The 25,578-nt window shown below is 31.3% G+C and overlaps 1 protein-coding gene across 1 annotated transcript in view; it reads right to left on the reverse strand.

Moving 5' to 3' along the window:
• Positions 1-25,578, reverse strand: part of PDE3A (phosphodiesterase 3A) — a 544,656-nt gene that overhangs the window by 201,059 nt on the left and 318,019 nt on the right. The gene's annotated exons all lie outside the window — the stretch shown is intronic.

The following is a 25,578-nucleotide window of genomic DNA, read 5'->3' on the forward strand; positions in this document are numbered from 1 at the left end:
TTTATTCCTTAATATAGTTGCTTACAATGACAGGTCTTTGTACCAAGATTGAACACATAGATGTTTTGACATATTTTTAAGCCTTAAATGGGCACTATCTTACCCATATCATTTATTGTTTATCATTCATTATATATTTATTAATTAACATCACGGTATGAGCCATTTGTATCACTTAGGCATGACAAAATAATATATTAACTCTATAGATGGCTTCCTTCCCATTTAGGCCCTTCAATAACCCATTAAATATGTTAATTTATTGTGATTCTTATGTGTTTTTTGTGTGAGCTTTTAATCAACCTGAGTAACACTTTTCACAAACAGACCTAATCTTTTGTAGAACTACGGAGGGCATTTATGTCTAATATAATGTTTCTTATCTCTTCAGTTTAGTAATTTTTAGTCAAATTTGTTTTGACTTAGTTATACCACGTAGCTTCTGTATTTCGGGTCCTGTACACTGTACACAGTGTCTAGCGGGCCTTTTAATAGTTGCAACAATAAGTGTTTTCTGAGAAGGGACCTCTTAATTGAGTCAGTTTATATATTTACCTGGTCATGTAACAACATTGGTATTAATAGTTCTTAATGGGGTCATCTAATGTCAACAATAATGGAAACAATAGGATCAAATATTTTGATTCATTTTTTTAATTAATTTCTTTGACATTCCATACATGAACTATAGTTGGTTTTATTATTTACTCTTTATATCCTGTAGTTGATATTTTTTTGTGCATGAATTTTTTGAATTTGCAAACATCACACACATTGAGACAGTCCCACGTACTAAGGGTAATTGTTGTAGTCATTTGACATTTAGAAGGCCTGGCATTATTCAGGTTGTTAATTGGTTGCAAGTAGGGGGCGGGTTAAACATATATTGACCTATCAAACTTGTTTTATCATGTTTTAAACCGGTGTGGGGCACACTGCTGTAAGCTATGATTACGGAGCACTTCCGAAACGCGTAAGCCATACAGCGCTGCGCCCTGTACACCAATTTCATGTTTGCTGTTTTTACAATAAAAACTTGCTTTTATGGAACAGCAGGAACCTTGTTTTTTTAATCCTTAGTATGTGTGTATATACATATATATTTATGTGTTACTATGTGTATATACATATATATTTATGTGTTAATAGGTGTATATACATATATATTTATGTGTTATTATCTGTATATACATATATATTTATGTGTTAGTATGTGTATATACATATATATTTATGTGTTAGTATGTGTATATACCTATATATTTATGTATTATTATGTGTATATACATATATATTTATGTGTTACTATGTGTATATACATATATATTTATGTGTTATTATGTGTATATACATATATATTTATGTGTTACTATGTGTATATACATATATATTTATGTGTTACTATGTGTATATACATATATATTTATGTGTTACTATGTGCATATACATATATATTTATGTGTTATTATGTGTATATACATATATATATATTTATGTGTTACTATGTGTATATACATATATATTTATGTGTTAGTATGTGTATATACATATATATTTATGTGTTATTATGTGTATATACATATATATATTTATGTGTTAGTATGTGTATATACATATATATTTATGTGTTACTATGTGTATATACATATATATTTATGTGTTACTATGTGTATATACATATATATTTATGTGTTAGTGTGTGTATATACATATATATTTATGTGTTAGTATGTGTATATACATATATATTTATGTGTTAGTATGTGTATATACATATATATTTATGTGTTACTATATGTATATACATATATATTTATGTGTTACTATGTGTATATACATATATATTTATGTGTTAGTATGTGTATATACATATATATTTATGTGTTATTATGTGTATATACAGTATATATATGTAAGTGTTACCATGTGTATATACATATATATTTATGTGTTAGTATGTGTATATACATATATATTTATGTGTTACTATGTGTATATACATATATATTTATGTGTTAATAGGTGTATATACATAAATATATATGTATACACACATACTAACACATAAAGATATATGTATATACACCTATTAACACATAAATATATATGTATATACACATAGTAACACATAAATATATATGTATATACACATAATAACACATAAATATATATGTATATACACATACTAACACATAAATATATATGTATATACACATACTAACACATAAATATATATGTGTTAGTATGTGTATATACATATATATTTATGTGTTATTATGTGTATATACATATATATTTATGTGTTACTATGTGTATATACATATATATTTATGTGTTAATAGGTGTATATACATATATATTTATGTGTTAGTATGTGTGTATACATATATATTTATGTGTTAGTATGTGTATATACATATATATTTATGTGTTACTGTGTGTATATACATATATATTTATGTGTTACTATGTGCATATACATATATATTTATGTGTTACTATGTGTATATACATTTATATGTATGTGTTACTATGTGTATATACATATATATTTATGTGTTACTATGTGCATATACATATATATTTATGTGTTAGTATGTGTGTATACATATATATTTATGTGTTATTATGTGTATATACATATATATTTATGTGTTACTATGTGTATATACATATATATTTATGTGTTAGTATGTGTATATACATATATATTTATGTTAGTATGTGTATATACATATATATTTATGTTAGTATGTGTATATACATATATATTTATGTATTACTATGTATATATACATATATATTTATGTGTTAGTATGTGTATATACATATATATTTATGTGTTATTATGTGTATATACATATATATTTATGTGTTAGTATGTGTATATACATATATATTTATGTGTTATTATGTGTATATACATAAATATTTATGTGTAATTATGTGTATATACATATATATTTATGTGTTAGTATGTGTATATACATATATTTTTAAGTGCTAATATGTGAATATACATATATATTTATGTGTATATGCATATATATTTATGTGTTACTATGTGTATATACATATATATTTATGTGTTACTATGTGTATATACATATATATTTATGTGTTACTATGTGTATATACATATATATTTATGTGTTACTATGTGCATATACATATATATTTATGTGTTACTATGTGTATATACATATATATTTATGTATTACTATGTGTATATAAATATATATTTATGTGTTATTATGTGTATATACATATATATTTATGTGTTATTATGTGTATATACATATATATGTATGTGTTACTATGTGTATATAAATATATATTTATGTGTTATAATGTGTATATGCATATATATTTATGTGTTACTATGTGTATATACATATATATTTATGTGTTACTATGTGTATATACATATATATTTATGTGTTATTATGTGTATATACATATATATTTATGTGTTAGTATGTGTATATGCATATATATTTATGTGTTACTATGTGTATATACATATATATTTATGTGTTACTATGTGTATATATATATATATTTATGTGTTAGTATGTGTATATGCATATATATTTATGTTTTATTATGTGTATATACATATATATTTATGTGTTATTATGTGTATATACATATATATTCATGTGTTACTATGTGTATATACATATATATTTATGTGTTAGTATGTGTATATACATATATATTTATGTGTTAGTATGTGTATATACATATATATTTATGTGTTACTATGTGTATATACATATATATTTATGTGTTACTATGTGTATATACATATATATTTATGTGTTACTATGTGTATATACATATATATTTATGTGTTAGTATGTGTATATACATATATATTTATGTGTTATTATGTGTATATACATATATATTTATGTGTTACTATGTGTATATACATATATATTTATGTGTTATTATGTGTATATACATATATATTTATGTGTTATTATGTGTATATACATATATATTTATGTGTTATTATGTGTATATACATATATATTTATGTGTTACTAGGTGTATATACATATATATTTATGTGTTACTATGTGTATATACATATATATTTATGTGTTACTATGTGTATATACATATATATTTATGTGTTACTATGTGTATATACATATATATGTATGTGTTACTATGTGTATATACATATATATGTATGTGTTACTATGTGTATATACATATATATGTATGTGTTACTATGTGTATATACATATATATTTATGTGTTACTATATGTATATAAATATATATTTATGTGTTACTATGTGTATATACATATATATTTATGTGTTATTATGTGTATATACATATATATTTAGGTGTTATTATGTTTATATACATATATATTTATGTGTTACTGTGTGTATATACATATATATTTATGTGTTATTATGTGTATATACATATATATATTTATGTGTTAGTATGTTTATATACATATATATTTATGTGCTACTATGTGTATATACATATATATTTATGTGTTATTATGTGTATATACATATATATTTATGTGTTATTATGTGTATATACATATATATTTATGTGTTACTATGTGTATATACATATATATTTATGTGTTAGTATGTGTATATACATATATATTTATGTTAGTATGTGTATATACATATATATTTATGTTAGTATGTGTATATACATATATATTTATGTATTACTATGTATATATACATATATATTTATGTGTTAGTATGTGTATATACATATATATTTATGTGTTATTATGTGTATATACATATATATTTATGTGTTAGTATGTGTATATACATATATATTTATGTGTTATTATGTGTATATACATAAATATTTATGTGTTATTATGTGTATATACATATATATTTATGTGTTAGTATGTGTATATACATATATTTTTAAGTGCTAATATGTGAATATACATATATATTTATGTGTATATGCATATATATTTATGTGTTACTATGTGTATATACATATATATTTATGTGTTACTATGTGTATATACATATATATTTATGTGTTACTATGTGTATATACATATATATTTATGTGTTACTATGTGTATATACATATATATTTATGTGTTACTATGTGTATATACATATATATTTATGTATTACTATGTGTATATACATATATATTTATGTGTTATTATGTGTATATACATATATATTTATGTGTTATTATGTGTATATACATATATATGTATGTGTTACTATGTGTATATAAATATATATTTATGTGTTATAATGTGTATATGCATATATATTTATGTGTTACTATGTGTATATACATATATATTTATGTGTTACTATGTGTATATACATATATATTTATGTGTTATTATGTGTATATACATATATATTTATGTGTTACTGTGTGTATATACATATATATTTATGTGTTACTATGTGTATATAAATATATATTTATGTGTTATAATGTGTATATGCATATATATTTATGTGTTACTATGTGTATATACATATATATTTATGTGTTACTATGTGTATATACATATATATTTATGTGTTACTATGTGTATATACATATATATTTATGTGTTACTATGTGTATATACATATATATTTATGTGTTACTATGTGTATATACATATATATTTATGTGTTACTATGTGTATATATATATATTTATGTGTTAGTATGTGTATATATATATATTTATGTGTTACTATGTGTATATATATATATATTTATGTGTTACTATGTGTATATATATATATTTATGTGTTACTATGTGTATATATATTTATGTGTTAGTATGTGTATATACATATATATTTATGTGTTACTATGTGTATATACATATATATTTATGTGTTACTATGTGTATATACATATATATTTATGTGTTACTATGTGTATATATATATATTTATGTGTTAGTATGTGTATATGCATATATATTTATGTTTTATTATGTGTATATACATATATATTTATGTGTTATTATGTGTATATACATATATATTCATGTGTTACTATGTGTATATACATATATATTTATGTGTTACTATGTGTATATACATATATATGTATGTGTTACTATGTGTATATACATATATATTTATGTGTTACTATGTGTATATACATATATATGTATGTGTTACTATGTGTATATACATATATATGTATGTGTTACTATGTGTATATACATATATGTATGTGTTACTATGTGTATATACATATATATTTATGTGTTACTATATGTATATACATATATATTTATGTGTTACTATGTGTATATACATATATATTTATGTGTTATTATGTGTATATACATATATATATTTATGTGTTAGTATGTTTATATACATATATATTTATGTGTTACTATGTGTATATACATATATATTTATGTGTTATTATGTGTATATACATATATATTTAGGTGTTATTATGTTTATATACATATATATTTATGTGTTACTGTGTGTATATACATATATATTTATGTGTTACTATGTGTATATACATATATATTTATGTGTTACTATGTGTATATACATATATATTTATGTGTTAGTATGTGTATATACATATATATTTATGTGTTATTATGTGTATATACATATATATATTTATGTGTTAGTATGTTTATATACATATATATTTATGTGCTACTATGTGTATATACATATATATTTATGTGTTATTATGTGTATATACATATATATTTATGTGTTATTATGTGTATATACATATATATTTATGTGTTACTATGTGTATATACATATATATTTATGTGTTAGTATGTGTATATACATATATATTTATGTTAGTATGTGTATATACATATATATTTATGTTAGTATGTGTATATACATATATATTTATGTATTACTATGTATATATACATATATATTTATGTGTTAGTATGTGTATATACATATATATTTATGTGTTATTATGTGTATATACATATATATTTATGTGTTAGTATGTGTATATACATATATTTTTAAGTGCTAATATGTGAATATACATATATATTTATGTGTATATGCATATATATTTATGTGTTACTATGTGTATATACATATATATTTATGTGTTACTATGTGTATATACATATATATTTATGTGTTACTATGTGTATATACATATATATTTATGTATTACTATGTGTATATACATATATATTTATGTGTTATTATGTGTATATACATATATATGTATGTGTTACTATGTGTATATAAATATATATTTATGTGTTATAATGTGTATATGCATATATATTTATGTGTTACTATGTGTATATACATATATATTTATGTGTTACTATGTGTATATACATATATATTTATGTGTTATTATGTGTATATACATATATATTTATGTGTTAGTATGTGTATATGCATATATATTTATGTGTTACTATGTGTATATACATATATATTTATGTGTTACTATGTGTATATACATATATATTTATGTGTTACTATGTGTATATACATATATATTTATGTGTTACTATGTGTATATACATATATATTTATGTGTTACTATGTGTATATACATATATATTTATGTGTTACTATGTGTATATACATATATATATATTTATGTGTTACTATGTGTATATATATATATTTATGTGTTAGTATGTGTATATATATATATTTATGTGTTACTATGTGTATATATATATATTTATGTGTTAGTATGTGTATATACATATATATTTATGTGTTACTATGTATATATACATATATATTTATGTGTTACTATGTGTATATACATATATATTTATGTGTTACTATGTGTATATATATATATTTATGTGTTAGTATGTGTATATGCATATATATTTATGTTTTATTATGTGTATATACATATATATTTATGTGTTATTATGTGTATATACATATATATTCATGTGTTACTATGTGCATATACATATATATTTATGTGTTAGTATGTGTATATACATATATATTTATGTGTTAGTATGTGTATATACATATATATTTATGTGTTACTATGTGTATATACATATATATTTATGTGTTACTATGTGTATATACATATATATTTATGTGTTAGTATGTGTATATACATATATATTTATGTGTTATTATGTGTATATACATATATATTTATGTGTTACTATGTGTATATACATATATATTTATGTGTTATTATGTGTATATACATATATATTTATGTGTTATTATGTGTATATACATATATATTTATGTGTTACTAGGTGTATATACATATATATTTATGTGTTACTATGTGTATATACATATATATTTATGTGTTACTATGTGTATATACATATATATTTATGTGTTACTATGTGTATATACATATATATGTATGTGTTACTATGTGTATATACATATATATGTATGTGTTACTATGTGTATATACATATATGTGTGTGTTACTATGTGTATATACATATATATTTATGTGTTACTATATGTATATACATATATATTTATGTGTTACTATGTGTATATACATATATATTTATGTGTTATTATGTGTATATACATATATATTTAGGTGTTATTATGTTTATATACATATATATTTATGTGTTACTGTGTGTATATACATATATATTTATGTGTTATTATGTGTATATACATATATATATTTATGTGTTAGTATGTTTATATACATATATATTTATGTGCTACTATGTGTATATACATATATATTTATGTGTTATTATGTGTATATACATATATATTTATGTGTTACTATGTGTATATACATATATATTTATGTGTTACTATGTGTATATACATATATATTTATGTATTACTATGTGTATATACATATATATCTATGTGTTAGTATGTGTATATACATATATATTTATGTGATATTATGTGTATATACATATATATTTATGTGTTAGTATGTGCGTATACATATATATTTATGTGTTACTGTGTGTATATACATATATATTTATGTGTTATTATGTGTATATACATATATATATTTATGTGTTAGTATGTTTATATACATATATATTTATGTGTTACTATGTGTATATACATATATATTTATGTGTTATTATGTGTATATACATATATATTTAGGTGTTATTATGTTTATATACATATATATTTATGTGTTACTGTGTGTATATACATATATATTTATGTGTTACTATGTGTATATACATATATATTTATGTGTTACTATGTGTATATACATATATATTTATGTGTTAGTATGTGTATATACATATATATTTATGTGTTATTATGTGTATATACATATATATATTTATGTGTTAGTATGTTTATATACATATATATTTATGTGCTACTATGTGTATATACATATATATTTATGTGTTATTATGTGTATATACATATATATTTATGTGTTATTATGTGTATATACATATATATTTATGTGTTACTATGTGTATATACATATATATTTATGTGTTAGTATGTGTATATACATATATATTTATGTTAGTATGTGTATATACATATATATTTATGTTAGTATGTGTATATACATATATATTTATGTATTACTATGTATATATACATATATATTTATGTGTTAGTATGTGTATATACATATATATTTATGTGTTATTATGTGTATATACATATATATTTATGTGTTAGTATGTGTATATACATATATTTTTAAGTGCTAATATGTGAATATACATATATATTTATGTGTATATGCATATATATTTATGTGTTACTATGTGTATATACATATATATTTATGTGTTACTATGTGTATATACATATATATTTATGTGTTACTATGTGTATATACATATATATTTATGTATTACTATGTGTATATACATATATATTTATGTGTTATTATGTGTATATACATATATATGTATGTGTTACTATGTGTATATAAATATATATTTATGTGTTATAATGTGTATATGCATATATATTTATGTGTTAATATGCTTATATACATATATATATTTATGTGTTACTATGTGTATATACATACAGTATATATCTATGTGTTATTATGTGTATATACATATATATTTATGTGTTAGTATGTGTATATGCATATATATTTATGTGTTACTATGTGTATATACATATATATTTATGTGTTACTATGTGTATATACATATATATTTATGTGTTACTATGTGTATATACATATATATTTATGTGTTACTATGTGTATATACATATATATTTATGTGTTACTATGTGTATATACATATATATTTATGTGTTACTATGTGTATATACATATATATATATTTATGTGTTACTATGTGTATATATATATATTTATGTGTTAGTATGTGTATATATATATATTTATGTGTTACTATGTGTATATATATATATTTATGTGTTAGTATGTGTATATACATATATATTTATGTGTTACTATGTATATATACATATATATTTATGTGTTACTATGTGTATATACATATATATTTATGTGTTACTATGTGTATATATATATATTTATGTGTTAGTATGTGTATATGCATATATATTTATGTTTTATTATGTGTATATACATATATATTTATGTGTTATTATGTGTATATACATATATATTCATGTGTTACTATGTGCATATACATATATATTTATGTGTTAGTATGTGTATATACATATATATTTATGTGTTAGTATGTGTATATACATATATATTTATGTGTTACTATGTGTATATACATATATATTTATGTGTTACTATGTGTATATACATATATATTTATGTGTTAGTATGTGTATATACATATATATTTATGTGTTATTATGTGTATATACATATATATTTATGTGTTACTATGTGTATATACATATATATTTATGTGTTATTATGTGTATATACATATATATTTATGTGTTATTATGTGTATATACATATATATTTATGTGTTACTAGGTGTATATACATATATATTTATGTGTTACTATGTGTATATACATATATATTTATGTGTTACTATGTGTATATACATATATATTTATGTGTTACTATGTGTATATACATATATATGTATGTGTTACTATGTGTATATACATATATATTTATGTGTTAGTATGTGTATATACATATATATTTATGTGTTACTATGTGTATATACATATATGTGTGTGTTACTATGTGTATATACATATATATTTATGTGTTACTATATGTATATACATATATATTTATGTGTTACTATGTGTATATACATATATATTTATGTGTTATTATGTGTATATACATATATATTTAGGTGTTATTATGTTTATATACATATATATTTATGTGTTACTGTGTGTATATACATATATATTTATGTGTTATTATGTGTATATACATATATATATTTATGTGTTAGTATGTTTATATACATATATATTTATGTGCTACTATGTGTATATACATATATATTTATGTGTTATTATGTGTATATACATATATATTTATGTGTTATTATGTGTATATACATATATATTTATGTGTTACTATGTGTATATACATATATATTTATGTATTACTATGTGTATATACATATATATCTATGTGTTAGTATGTGTATATACATATATATTTATGTGATATTATGTGTATATACATATATATTTATGTGTTAGTATGTGCGTATACATATATATTTATGTGTTACTGTGTGTATATACATATATATTTATGTGTTAGTATGTGTATATACATATATATTTATGTGTTACTGTGTGTATATACATATATATTTATGTGTTAATATGTGTATATACATATATATTTATGTGTTAATATGTGTATATACATATATATTTATGTGTTAGTATGTGTATATACATATATATTAATGTGTTACTATGTGTATATACATATATATTTATGTGTTACTATGTGTATATACATATATATTTATGTGTTACTATGTGTATATACATATATATTTATGTGTTAGTATGTGTATATACATATATATTTATGTGTTACTGTGTGTATATACATATATATATTTATGTGTTAATATGTGTATATACATATATATTTATGTGTTAATATGTGTATATACATATATATTTATGTGTTAGTATGTGTATATACATATATATTAATGTGTTACTATGTGTATATACATATATATTTATGTGTTACTATGTGTATATACATATATATTTATGTGTTAATATGTGTATATACATATATATTTATGTGTTAGTATGTGTATATACATATATATTAATGTGTTACTATGTGTATATACATATATATTAATGTGTTACTATGTGTATATACATATATATTTATGTGTTACTATGTGTATATACATATATATTTATGTATTACTATGTGTATATACATATATATTTATGTGTTACTATGTGTATATACATATATATTTATGTGTTACTATGTGTATATACATATATATTTATGTGTATATAATATATATTTATGTGTTACTATGTGTATATACATATATATTTATGTGTTAATATTTGTATATACATGTATATTAACACTTTGCTGCGCAACTTACCCCCTTCGCTGTGCTAGGTCCTCATGCCGTGCGTCACGGAATAAGAACGAGCCTATGGAAGCGTGCTCTATTAAGCGCAAAGCTTTCATGCAACGAGCCACTTGAAATACCACTGTACAATTGCGTGCGCTGAAATTACGAGTGGAGGGCAAATATCACGCTTGCAAAAGAGCAATTTTGCGCTCCACTCATAATCTGGCTCTTATTTTTTTGTAAAGATATTTTGCAGGGCCAGTGACTCAGTGTGAGATTTATGTAAAATAAAAACACAAAACAGATAAATATCCCAGGAGTTTCAGGATGAAATAGCCTCAAAGATCCCACTGCCACAAAACAAAAGAGACAGCAGCTAAAGCCGTATGGAAGGTCAGGTCATGTGACCAATAAAAAAAACACTAAATGTTTTTGTAGCTAGATCATAATTGTAACTTTTTTATATATAACAACATTTCTGATATTTTTATACTCTTTTTACCATAAGGAATATAGCCACGTGCACCTCATAGTCACTGCTTTACTGATTACTCTCATCAGACCCCGGAAAAGTAAATGTAATTAGTATTAATTGAGAGCTTGTTTCCATTGAGCTGTAATTAGGTCCACGTGCATTCGCAAACCCTTAAATAAGCTGTCGGAAGCAATATCGTTCACCGACTGCTTCCAATGGCCCGTTATAACTCAATTTCGGCAACCGGACTCTGGCAGCCGAAAACATAATCGTGTCCCATACAAAGTATCAGAAGCCGCTAATCTTTAAATTATACCCGGTTTCCAATGCCCGCGATAACCATTAATACACTGTCGGAGGCTGCCGATACAGTAACAAAAATTACACCCAGCTCAACTAGGTGTAAAACAGGGAAAAAGTGCTTTATGAGACCTTTTTCCCATTGAAATCTAACCCGACACGTCAAAACCCCTCTATCCGCCACCCCCCCACATCGCAACTTATAATAAATGTATTAACCTCTAAACCGCCATGCCCCACAACACAAACTAGCTATTAAAACTATTAACCTCTAATCCACCATGCCCCCTAACCCAACATCCCCTAAATTAACCCCTATTACATTAATTTAAAAAATCCTAAATTGGAATAAAAAAAAATCCTAACATTAATGTAAAAATTTATCCTAAAATTAAATTACAATAATTAAATTTAAAATTCCAGAAAAAAATAAAAAAGGCTAAAATTACAGAAAAAAAATGAACCAAATTATCCAAAATTTTAACCTAATCCCTATGAAAATAAAAAAGCCACCCCAAAATAAAAACACCCCTTAATCTAATACTAAAATACCAATAGCCCTTAAAAGGACCTTTTGTAGGGCATTGCCCTAAGTTAAACAGCTCTTTTACCTTAACAAATACTAAGTCCCCCATCGAACAGTAAAAACCCCCCACCCACCAAACCCCCAAAATTAAAAAAACTAACACTAAAAATTCCTAAACCCATTGCCCCTAAAGGGGCATTTGTATGGGCATTGCCCTTAGAAGGGCATTCAGCTCTTTTACTGCCCTTAAAAGGGCATTCAGCTCTTTTTCAGTGCCCAAAATCCCTAATCTAAAAAACAAAACAAACAAAAAAACCCAACTAACTCTAAACCACAAATAGGTGCTCGCCGTTCCTGAAGTCCAGCAGAGAAGGTCCTCTTCCAGGCAGCGGTGAAGTCTTCTTGGAGCTGGCGACATCTTCCATCTTCATCCAGGACCAAGCTGGCATAGAGCGAAGACCTTGGACCGCGGAGCCATGGAGGGTGGGGGATCCTCTTTGTACGATCACCACCGCACAATGAGGATTGAATGCAAGGTAGGCGTTTAAAAATGGCGTCACTTGCATTCCTATTGGCTGATTTGGATCTTCAAATTCAAATCAGCCAATAGGATGAGAGCTACTAAAATCATATTGGCTGATTAAAACCTGATTTAGAGAATAATCTCACCTGATTTATAGAATAATCTCACCTGATTTATAGAATAATCTCACCTGATTTATAGAATAATACCATTTGATTTATAGAGTAAGCAAAGATGGGAGGAGAACTGCTGTTTTAAAGGCTATATAAACATCCTTTTTAAATGAAATGGTGCAGACCCATACACTAGTATATTATCACAAAATAAGGAAGAAATGACAGTGTAATACGCTATCAGTAAAAGACAGGGAATCAAGTACTCTTTTAGTCCATTTTAATATAGCCAACAAGAATTTTGTTTGTAATCCCAAACAAAATGGCATAGTAATTACAAAAATAATATAAGAGACATCTTCCCACAGAAAAAAAACCTTACACCAAAAGCAATACAATAATCAAAATGATACCATGACCAAAACATGTGAGAAATAAAACAATGAAAAATACCCTTAATAAAGAAGAAAAGAAAAGAGTGACGTCACTGGGATCATAATTAGAGAGGATGGAAGGGACCTGCAACACCTGTCCGGAGGGAAACCCCAACTACATTAGAGGGTAAATGCTGTCCCACCTGATTTATACCGCTATCCCACCTGATGTATACCGCTATCCCACCTGATGTATACCGCTATCCCACCTGATTTATACCGCTATCCCACCTGATGTATACCGCTATCCCACCTGATGTATACCGCTATCCCACCTGATTTATACCGCTATCCCACCTGATTTATGCCGCTATCCCACCTGATGTATACCGCTATCCCACCTGATTTATACCGCTATCCCACCTGATGTATACCGCTATCCCACCTGATGTATACCGCTATCACACCTGATTTATACCGCTATCCCACCTGATTTATACCGCTGTCCCACCTGATTTATACCACTATCCCACCTGATGTATAGAGGAATCCCACCTGATTTATACCGCTATCCCACCTGATGTATACCGCTATCCCACCTGATGTATACCGCTATCCCACCTGATGTATACCGCTATCCCACCTGATTTATACCGCTATCCCACCTGATTTATACCGCTATCCCACCTGATGTATACCGCTATCCCACCTGATTTATACCGCTATCCCACCTGATGTATACCGCTGTCCCACCTGATGTATAGAGGAATCCCACCTGATTTATACCGCTATACCACCTGATGTATACCGTTATCCCACCTGATTTATACCGCTATACCACCTGATGTATACCGTTATCCCACCTGATGTATACCGCTATCCCACCTGATTTATGCCGCTATTCCACCTGATTTATACCGCTATCCCACCTGATGTATAGAGGAATCCCACCTGATTTATACCGCTATCCCACCTGATTTATACCGCTATCCCACCTGATGTATAGAGGAATCCCACCTGATTTATACTGCTATACCACCTGATGTATAGAGGAATCCCACCTGATTTATACCGCTATCCCACCTGATTTATACCGCTATCCCACCTGATGTATAGAGGAATCCCACCTGATTTATACTGCTATCCCACCTGATGTATAGAGGAATCCCACCTGATTTATACCGCTATCCCACCTGATCTATACCGCTATCCCACCTGATGTATAGAGGAATCCCACCTGATTTATACCGCTATCCCACCTGATGTATAGAGGAATCCCACCTGATTTATACCGCTATCCCACCTGATGTATAGAGGAATCCCACCTGATTTATACCGCTATCCCACCTGATGTATAGAGGAATCCCACCTGATGTATAGAGGAATCCCACCTGATTTATAGAGGAATCCCACCTGATTTATACCGCTATCCCACCTGATGTATAGATGAATCCCATCTGATTTATACCGCTATCCCACCTGATGTATAGAGGAATCCTAACTGATTTATACCGCTATCCCACCTGATTTATACCGCTATACCACCTGATGTATAGAGGAATCCCACCTGATTAATACCGCTATCACTCCTGATTTATACCGCTATCCCACCTGATGTATACCGCTGTCCCACCTGATGTATAGAGGAATCCCACCTGATTTATACCGCTATACCACCTGATGTATACCGTTATCCCACCTGATTTATACCGCTATACCACCTGATGTATACCGTTATCCCACCTGATGTATACCGCTATCCCACCTGATTTATGCCGCTATTCCACCTGATTTATACCGCTATCCCACCTGATGTATAGAGGAATCCCACCTGATTTATACCGCTATACCACCTGATGTATAGAGGAATCCCACCTGATTTATACCGCTATCCCACCTGATTTATACCGCTATCCCACCTGATGTATAGAGGAATCCCACCTGATTTATACTGCTATCCCACCTGATGTATAGAGGAATCCCACCTGATTTATACCGCTATCCCACCTGATCTATACCGCTATCCCACCTGATGTATAGAGGAATCCCACCTGATTTATACCGCTATCCCACCTGATGTATAGAGGAATCCCACCTGATTTATACCGCTATCCCACCTGATGTATAGAGGAATCCCACCTGATGTATAGAGGAATCCCACCTGATGTATAGAGGAATCCCACCTGATTTATACCGCTATCCCACCTGATGTATAGAGGAATCCCACCTGATTTATACCGCTATCCCACCTGATGTATAGATGAATCCCATCTGATTTATACCGCTATCCCACCTGATGTATAGAGGAATCCTAACTGATTTATACCGCTATCCCACCTGATTTATACCGCTATACCACCTGATGTATAGAGGAATCCCACCTGATTAATACCGCTATCACTCCTGATTTATACCGCTATCCCACCTGATGTATACCGCTATCCCACCTGATGTATACCGCTATCCCACCTGATGTATACCGCTATCCCACCTGATTTATACCGCTATCCCACCTGATGTATACCGCTATCCCACCTGATGTATAGAGGAATCCCACCTGATTTATACCGCTATCCCACCTGATGTATACCGCTATCCCACCTGATTTATACCGCTATCCCACCTGATTTATACCGCTATCCCACCTGATGTATAGAGGAATCCCACCTGATTTATACCGCTATACCACCTGATGTATAGAGGAATCCCACCTGATTTATACCGCTATCCCACCTGATTTATACCGCTATCCCACCTGATGTATAGAGGAATCCCACCTGATTTATACCGCTATCCCACCTGATGTATAGAGGAATCCCACCTGATCTATACCGCTATCCCACCTGATGTATAGAGGAATCCCACCTGATTTATACCGCTATCCCACCTGATGTATAGAGGAATCCCACCTGATTTATACCGCTATCCCACCTGATGTATAGAGGAATCCCACCTGATTTATACCGCTATCCCACCTGATGTATAGATGAATCCCACCTGATTTATACCGCTATCCCACCTGATGTATAGAGGAATCCTAACTGATTTATACCGCTATCCCACCTGATGTAAAGAGGAATCCTAACTGATTTATACCGCTATCCCACCTGATTTATACCGCTATCCCACCTGATTTATACCGCTATACCACCTGATGTATAGAGGAATCCCACCTGATTAATACCGCTATCACTCCTGATTTATACCGCTATCCCACCTGATGTATAGAGGAATCCCACCTGATTTATACCGCTATCCCACTTGATTTATACTGCTATCCCACCTGATTTATACCACTATCGCACCTGATGTAAAGAGGAATCCTAACTGATTTATACCGCTATCCCACCTGATGTAAAGAGGAATCCTAACTGATTTATACCGCTATCCCACCTGATTTATACCGCTTTCCCACCTGATGTAAAGAGGAATCCTAACTGATTTATACCGCTATCCCACCTGATTTATACCGCTATCCCACCTGATTTATACCGCTATACCACCTGATGTATAGAGGAATCCCACCTGATTAATACCGCTATCACTCCTGATTTATACCGCTATCCCACCTGATGTATAGAGGAATCCCACCTGATTTATACCGCTATCCCACTTGATTTATACTGCTATCCCACCTGATTTATACCACTATCGCACCTGATGTATAGAGGAACCCCACCTGATTTATACCGCTATCCCACCTGATGTATAGAGGAATTCCACCTGATTTATACCGCTATCCCACCTGATGTATAGAGGTATCCCACCTGATGTATAGAAGAATCCCACCTGATTTATACCGCTATCCCACCTGATGTATAGAGGAATCCCACCTGATTTATACCGCTATCCCACCTGATGTATAGAGGAATCCCACCTGATTTATACTGCTATCCCACCTGATTTATACCGCTATCCCACCTGATGTATAGAAGAATCCCACCTGATTTATACCGCTATCCCACCTGATGTATAGAGGAATCCCACCTGATTTATACCGCTATCCCACCTGATGTATAGAGGAATCCCACCTGATTTATACTGCTATCCCACCTGATTTATACCGCTATCCCACCTGATGTATAGAGGAATCCCACCTGATTTAGACCGCTATCCCACCTGATGTATAGAGGTATCCCACCTGATTTATACTGCTATCCCACCTGATGTATAGAGGAATCCCACCTGATTTATACCGCTATCCCACCTGATGTATAGAGGAATCCCACCTGATTTATACCGCTATCCCACCTGATGTATAGAGGAATCCCACCTGATTTATACCGCTATCCCACCTGATGTATAGAGGAATCCCACCTGATTTATACCGCTATACCACCTGATGTATAGAGGAATCCCACCTGATTTATACCGCTATCCCACCTGATGTAAAGAGGAATCCCACCTGATTTATACTGCTATACCACCTGATTTATACCGCTATCCCACCTGATGTATAGAGGAATCCCACCTGATTTATACCACTATCCCACCTGATGTATACAGGAATCCCACCTCATTTATACTGCTACCCCACCTGATTTATACCGCTATCCCACCTGATTTATACCGCTATCCCACCTGATGTATAGAGGAATCCCACCTGATGTATACCGCTATCCCACCTGATTTATACCGCTATCCCACCTGATTTATACCGCTATCCCACCTGATTTATACCGCTATCCCACCTGATGTATACTGCTATCCCACCTGATGTATAGAGGAATCCCACCTGATTTATACCGCTATCCCACCTGATGTATAGAGGAATCCCACCTGATTTATACCGCTATCCCACCTGATGTATAGAGGAATCCCACCTGATTTATACCGCTATCCCACCTGATGTATAGAGGAATCCCACCTGATTTATACCGCTATCCCACCTGATGTATAGAGGAATCCCACCTCATTTATACTGCTACCCCACCTGATTTATACTGCTATCCCACCTGATTTATACCGCTATCCCACCTGATGTATAGAGGAATCCCACCTCATTTATACTGCTACCCCACCTGATTTATACTGCTATCCCACCTGATTTATACCGCTATCCCACCTGATGTATACTGCTATCCCACCTGATGTATAGAGGAATCCCACCTGATTTATACTGCTATCCCACCTGATTTATACCGCTATCCCACCTGATGTATAGAGGAATCCCACCTGATTTATACCACTATCCCACCTGATGTATAGAGGAATCCCACCTGATTTATACAGCTATCCCACCTGATGTATACCGCTATCCCACCTGATGTATACTGCTATCCCACCTGATGTATACTGCTATCCCACCTGATGTATACTGCTATCCCACCTGATTTATACCACTATCCCACCTGATGTATAGAGGAATCCCACCTGATTTATACCGCTATCCCACCTGATGTATAGAGGAATCCCACCTGATGTATACCGCTATCCCACCTGATGTATACCGCTATCCCACCTGATGTATAGAGGAATCCCACCTGATGTATACCGCTATCCCACCTGATGTATACTGCTATCCCACCTGATTTATACCGCTATCCCAACTGATTTGTAGAATAATCCAACCTGATTTATAGAGTAATCCCACCTGATTTATAGAATAATCCCACCTGATTTATTGAGTAATCCCACCTAGGTATGCTCAGGAGAGTGCATGTGTCTTAAAGGGGCAGTCCCCTCCAGAATTTGTATTGTTTAAAAATATAGATAATTCCATTATTACTTATTCCCCAGTTTTGCATAACCAGCACTGTTATATTAATGTATTTTTTACCTCTGTGATAGCCTTGTATCTAAGCCTCTGCAGACCTCACCCTCTTTCTCAGTTCTTTTGACAGACTTGCATTTTAGAAAATCAGTACTGACTCATAAATAACCCCACGGGAGTGAGCACAATGCAATCTACATGACATACATGAACTAGCACTGTCTAGCTGTGAAAAACTGTCAAAATGCACTGAGATAAGAGGCTGCATTCAAGGGTTTAGAAATTAGCATTTGAGTCTACCTAGGTTTAGCTTTCAACAAAGAATACAAAGAGACCAAAGCAAACTTGATGATAAAAGTAAATTGGAAAGTTGTTTAAAATTGCATGGCCTATCTGAATTATGAATGTTTCATTTTTCCTAGACTGTCCCTTTAAGCACTATATGGATGCAGTGTGTGTAGCAATGTTATACAAGCAACCAGCAGAAAGGGCTAAAGCAGGGAACACCTACATTCTTCTTAAAGGGACAGTAAAGTCATAAATAGACAGTCATGATTTTTAAACAACTTTCCAATTCACTTCTATTATTTCTGTTTAATAGTCTTTTATTGAGGACTAGTCCTAAAGCCTGTGTACACAGGCCATTTTTTGTAGTACAGTGGTCCCACCCCTTTCTCTCTCTCTTCCCATTCTCTTTTGCTCTCTCTCCCCCTCTCTTTTGCTCTCTCTCTCCCCCTCTCTTTTGCGCTCTCTCGCTCTCCTTTGCTCTCTCTCCCCCCTTTCTTTTGCTCTCTCTCCCCCTTTCTTTTTTGCTCTCTCTCTCCCCCCTCTCTAATGCACTCTCTCTCCCCCTCTCTTTTGCGCTCTCTCTCCCTCCCCTCTCTTTTGCGCTCTCTCGCTCTCCTTTGCTCTCTCTCCCCCCTCTCTTTTGCTCTCTCTCCCCCTTTCTTTTTGCTCTATCTCCCCCATCTCTTTTGCTCTCTCCCCCCTCTTTTGCTCTCACCCCCTATTTTGCTCTCTCCCCTCTCTTTTGCTCTCTCTCCCCATTTCTTTTGCTCGCCCCCCTTCTTTTGCTTTCTCTCTCCCCCTTTCTTTTGCTCACCCCCCTCTTTTGCTTTCTCTCTCCTACCTATTTTGCTCTCTCTCCCCCCTCTTTTGCTCTCCCCCCTCTCTTTTGCACTCTTTCTCTCTCCCCCTCGCTTTTGCTCTCTCTCCCCCTCTCTTTTGCTCTCTCTCTCCCCCTCTCTTTTGCGCTCTCTCGCTCTCCTTTGCTCTCTCTCCCCCCTTTCTTTTGCGCTCTCTCTCCCCCCCCTCTAATGCACTCTCTCTCCCCCTCTCTTTTGCGCTCTCTCTCCCTCCCCTCTCTTTTGCGCTCTCTCGCTCTCCTTTGCTCTCTCTCCCCCCTCTCTTTTGCTCTCTCTCCCCCTTTCTTTTTGCTCTATCTCCCCCATCTCTTTTGTTCTCTCTCTCCCTCTCTTTCTCTCTCCCCCTCTTTTTCTCTCTCCCCCTCTCTTTTGCTCTCTTTCACTCTCCCTCTCTTTTGATCTCTCTCTCTCCCCCTCTCTTTTGCTCTCTCTCCTCTTCTTTGGCTTTCTCTCTCCTAAATATTTTGCTTTCTCTCCTCCCTCTTTTGCTCTCTCCCCCCTCTTTTGCTCTCACCCCCTATTTTGCTCTCTCCCCTCTCTTTTGCTCTCTCTCCCCATTTCTTTTGCTCGCCCCCCATCTTTTGCTTTCTCTCTCCCCCTTTCTTTTGCTCACCCCCCTCTTTTGCTTTCTCTCTCCTACCTATTTTGCTCTCTCCCCCCTCTTTTGCTCTCCCCCCTCTCTTTTGCACTCTTTCTCTCTCCCCCTCGCTTTTGCTCTTTCACTCCCCCTCTCTTTTGCTCTCTCTCTTCCCCCTCTCTTTTTTGCTCTCTCCCCCTCTCTTTTGCTCTCTCTCCCCCCCTCTCTTTTGCTCTCTCCCCCCTCTTTTGCTTTCTCTCTCCTAACTATTTTGCTCTCTCTCCCCCCTCTTTTGCTCTCTCTTCCCTCTCTTTTCCTCGCTCTCCCCCCTCTTTTGCTCTCTCTCCCCTCTCTTTTGCTCTCTCTCCCCCCTCTTTTGCTCTCTCTCCCCCCTCTTTTGCTCTCTCTCTACCCCCTCTTTTGCTCTCTCTCTCTCCTCTGCAGACTGCCCCCTTTTCTCAGTTCTTTTGATAGACTTGCATTTTAGCCAATCAGTACTGGCTCATAAATAACTCCACGGGAGTGAGCACAATGTAATCTATATGACATACATGAACTAGCACTGTCTAGCTGTGAAAAACTGTCAAAATGCACTGAGATAAGAGGCTGCATTCAAGGGTTTAGAAATTAGCATTTGAGTCTACCTAGGTTTAGCTTTCAACAAAGAATACAAAGAGAACAAAGCAAACTTGATGATAAAAGTAAATTGGAAAGTTGTTTAAAATGGCATGGCCTTTTTTAAAAAAAAAAAAAACGTTGTAAAAGATGCTAGAAAATTAACTGTAAGCTCATTGCCTTGTATATATATATGTAAAAATTGCATGGCCTATCTGAATTATGAATGTTTAATTTTTCCTAGACCGTCCCTTTAAGCACTATATGGATGCAGTGTGTGTAGCAATGTTATACAAGCAACCAGCAGAAAGAGCTGCAGCAGGGAACACCTACATTCTTCTTAAAGGGACAGTAAAGTCATAATTAAACAGTCATGATTTTTAAACAACTTTCCAATTCACTTCTATTATTTCTGTTTAATAGTCTTTTATTGAGGACTAGTCCTAAAGCCCATGTACACAGGCCATTTTTTGTAGTACAGCGGTCCCACCCCTTTCTCTTTTGCTCTCTCTCCCCCTCTTTTGCTCTCTCTCTTTCCCCCTCTCTAATGCGCGCTCTCTCTCTCCCCTCTCTTTTGCGCTCTCTCGCTCTCCTTTGCTCTCATTCCCCCCTCTCTTTTGCTCTCTCTCCCCCCTTTCTTTTGCTCTCTTCCCCATCTCTTTTGCTCTCTCTCTCCCCCTCTCTTTCACTCTCCCCCTCTTTTGATCTCTCTCTCCCCCCTCCCTTTTGCTCTCTCCCCCTCTCTTTTGCTCTCTCTCCCCCTCTTTTGCTTTCTCTCTCCTACATATTTTGCTCTCTCTCCCCCATCTCTTTTGAGCTTTAATTCTATTGGCTGATCCAATCCGCCAATAGGATTGAGCTTGCATTCTATGGCTGATTGGAATAGCCAATAGAATGCAAGCTCAATCCTATTGGCTGATTGGATCAGCCAATAGGATTAAAGCGCAATTCTATTGGCTGATTGCAACAGCCAAAAGGATTTTTTCACCTTTAATTCCTATTGGCTGATAGAATTCTATCAGCCAATCAGAATGTAAGGGACGCCATCTTGGATGACGTCACTTAAAGGGAAACTTCATTCTTCAGCGGCCATCGAAAGAAGAGGATGCTCCGGGTCGGATGTCTTGAAGATGGACCCACTGGATGAAGATAGAAGATGCCGTCTGGATGAAGACTTCTGCCCGATTGGATGAAGACTTCTGCCGGCTTCGATGACGACTTCGGCCTGCTTGGATGAAGACTTCTGCAGCCTGGATGAGGATGGATATCCGGTCTTTGAAAACGGTAAGTGGATTGTCGGGGGTTAGTGTTAGGTTTTTTTAAGGGATTATTGGGTGGATTTTATTTTTAGAGTAGGGTTTTGGGCACTGTAAAAGAGCTAAATGCCCATTTAAGGGCAATGCCCATCCAAATGCCCTTTTTTTAGGGCAATGGTTAGCTTAGGTTTATTTATATAGGTTTTTATTTGGGGGGTTGGTTATGTGGGTGGTGGGTTTTACTGTTGGGGGGGTTGTTTGTATTTTTTTTTTTTTTTTACAGGTAGAAGAGCTGATTTCTTTGGGGCAATGCCCCGCAAAAGGCCCATTTAAGGGCTACTGGCAGTTTAGTGTAGGCTAGGTGTTTTTTTTATTTGCGGGGGGGGGGGGTTATTTTGATAGGGTTATTAGATCAGGAGTAATTCATTTTTATTTTTGATCATTTAGTTTTTAATTTTGTGCAATTTAGTGTTTTGTTTTTTTGTAATTTAGATAATTGTATTTTCTTAATTTAATTTATTTTATTGTAATGTTAGGTTAGTTTTATTTTACAGGTAAATTTGTATTTATTTTAGCTAGGTAGTTATTAAATAGTTAATAACTATTTACTAACTATTGTACCTAGTTAAAATAAATACAAACTAACCTGTGAAATAAAAATAAAATATAAGCTAGGTACAATGTATCTATTAGTTATATTGTAGCTAGCTTAGGTGTTTTTTACAGGTAAGTATTTAGTTTTAAATAGGAATTATTTAGTTATTAATTGTAAGTTTAATTTAGATTTATTTTAATTATATTTAAGTTAGAGTGGTTTGGGTTAGACTTAGGCTTAGGGTTACATTAGGGTTATGCTTAGGGTAACGTTAGGGTTAGGGTTAAGTTTAGGGGTTAATATATTTATTTAGTGTGATGTTGGAGGCCAGAGGTTTATGGGGTTAATAACTTTAGTATAGTGGCAGCAACATTGGGGGTGGCAGATTAGGGGTTAATAACTGTAATGTAGGTGGCAGCAATGTTAAGGGCGGCATATTAGGGGTTAATGAGTGTATTTAGGTGGCAGCAATGTTAGGGGCAGCATATTAGGGGTTAATAAGTGTATTTAGGTGGCGGCAATATCGGGAGCGGAAAATTAGGGGTCAATAGTTTTATTTAGGTGGCGGCGATGTTAGGGGCGACATATTAGGGGTTAATAACTGTAATGTAGGTGGCAGCAATGTCGGGGGCGGCAGATTAGGGGTGTTTAGATGTGGTTTTTATGTTAGGGTGTTAGGTTTAAACATAACTTTATATTTCCCCATAGACATCAATGGGGCGGCGTTACGGAGCTTTTTTTCCCGCGATCGCAGGTGTTAGGCTTTTTTTTTGCCGGCTCTCCCCATTGATGTCTATGGGGAAATCGTGCACGAGCACGTCAAAACACTGCTTATATTTGGG

Source organism: Bombina bombina, chromosome 6, assembly GCF_027579735.1.
Source record: "Bombina bombina isolate aBomBom1 chromosome 6, aBomBom1.pri, whole genome shotgun sequence".
NCBI classification, from domain to species: domain Eukaryota; kingdom Metazoa; phylum Chordata; class Amphibia; order Anura; family Bombinatoridae; genus Bombina; species Bombina bombina.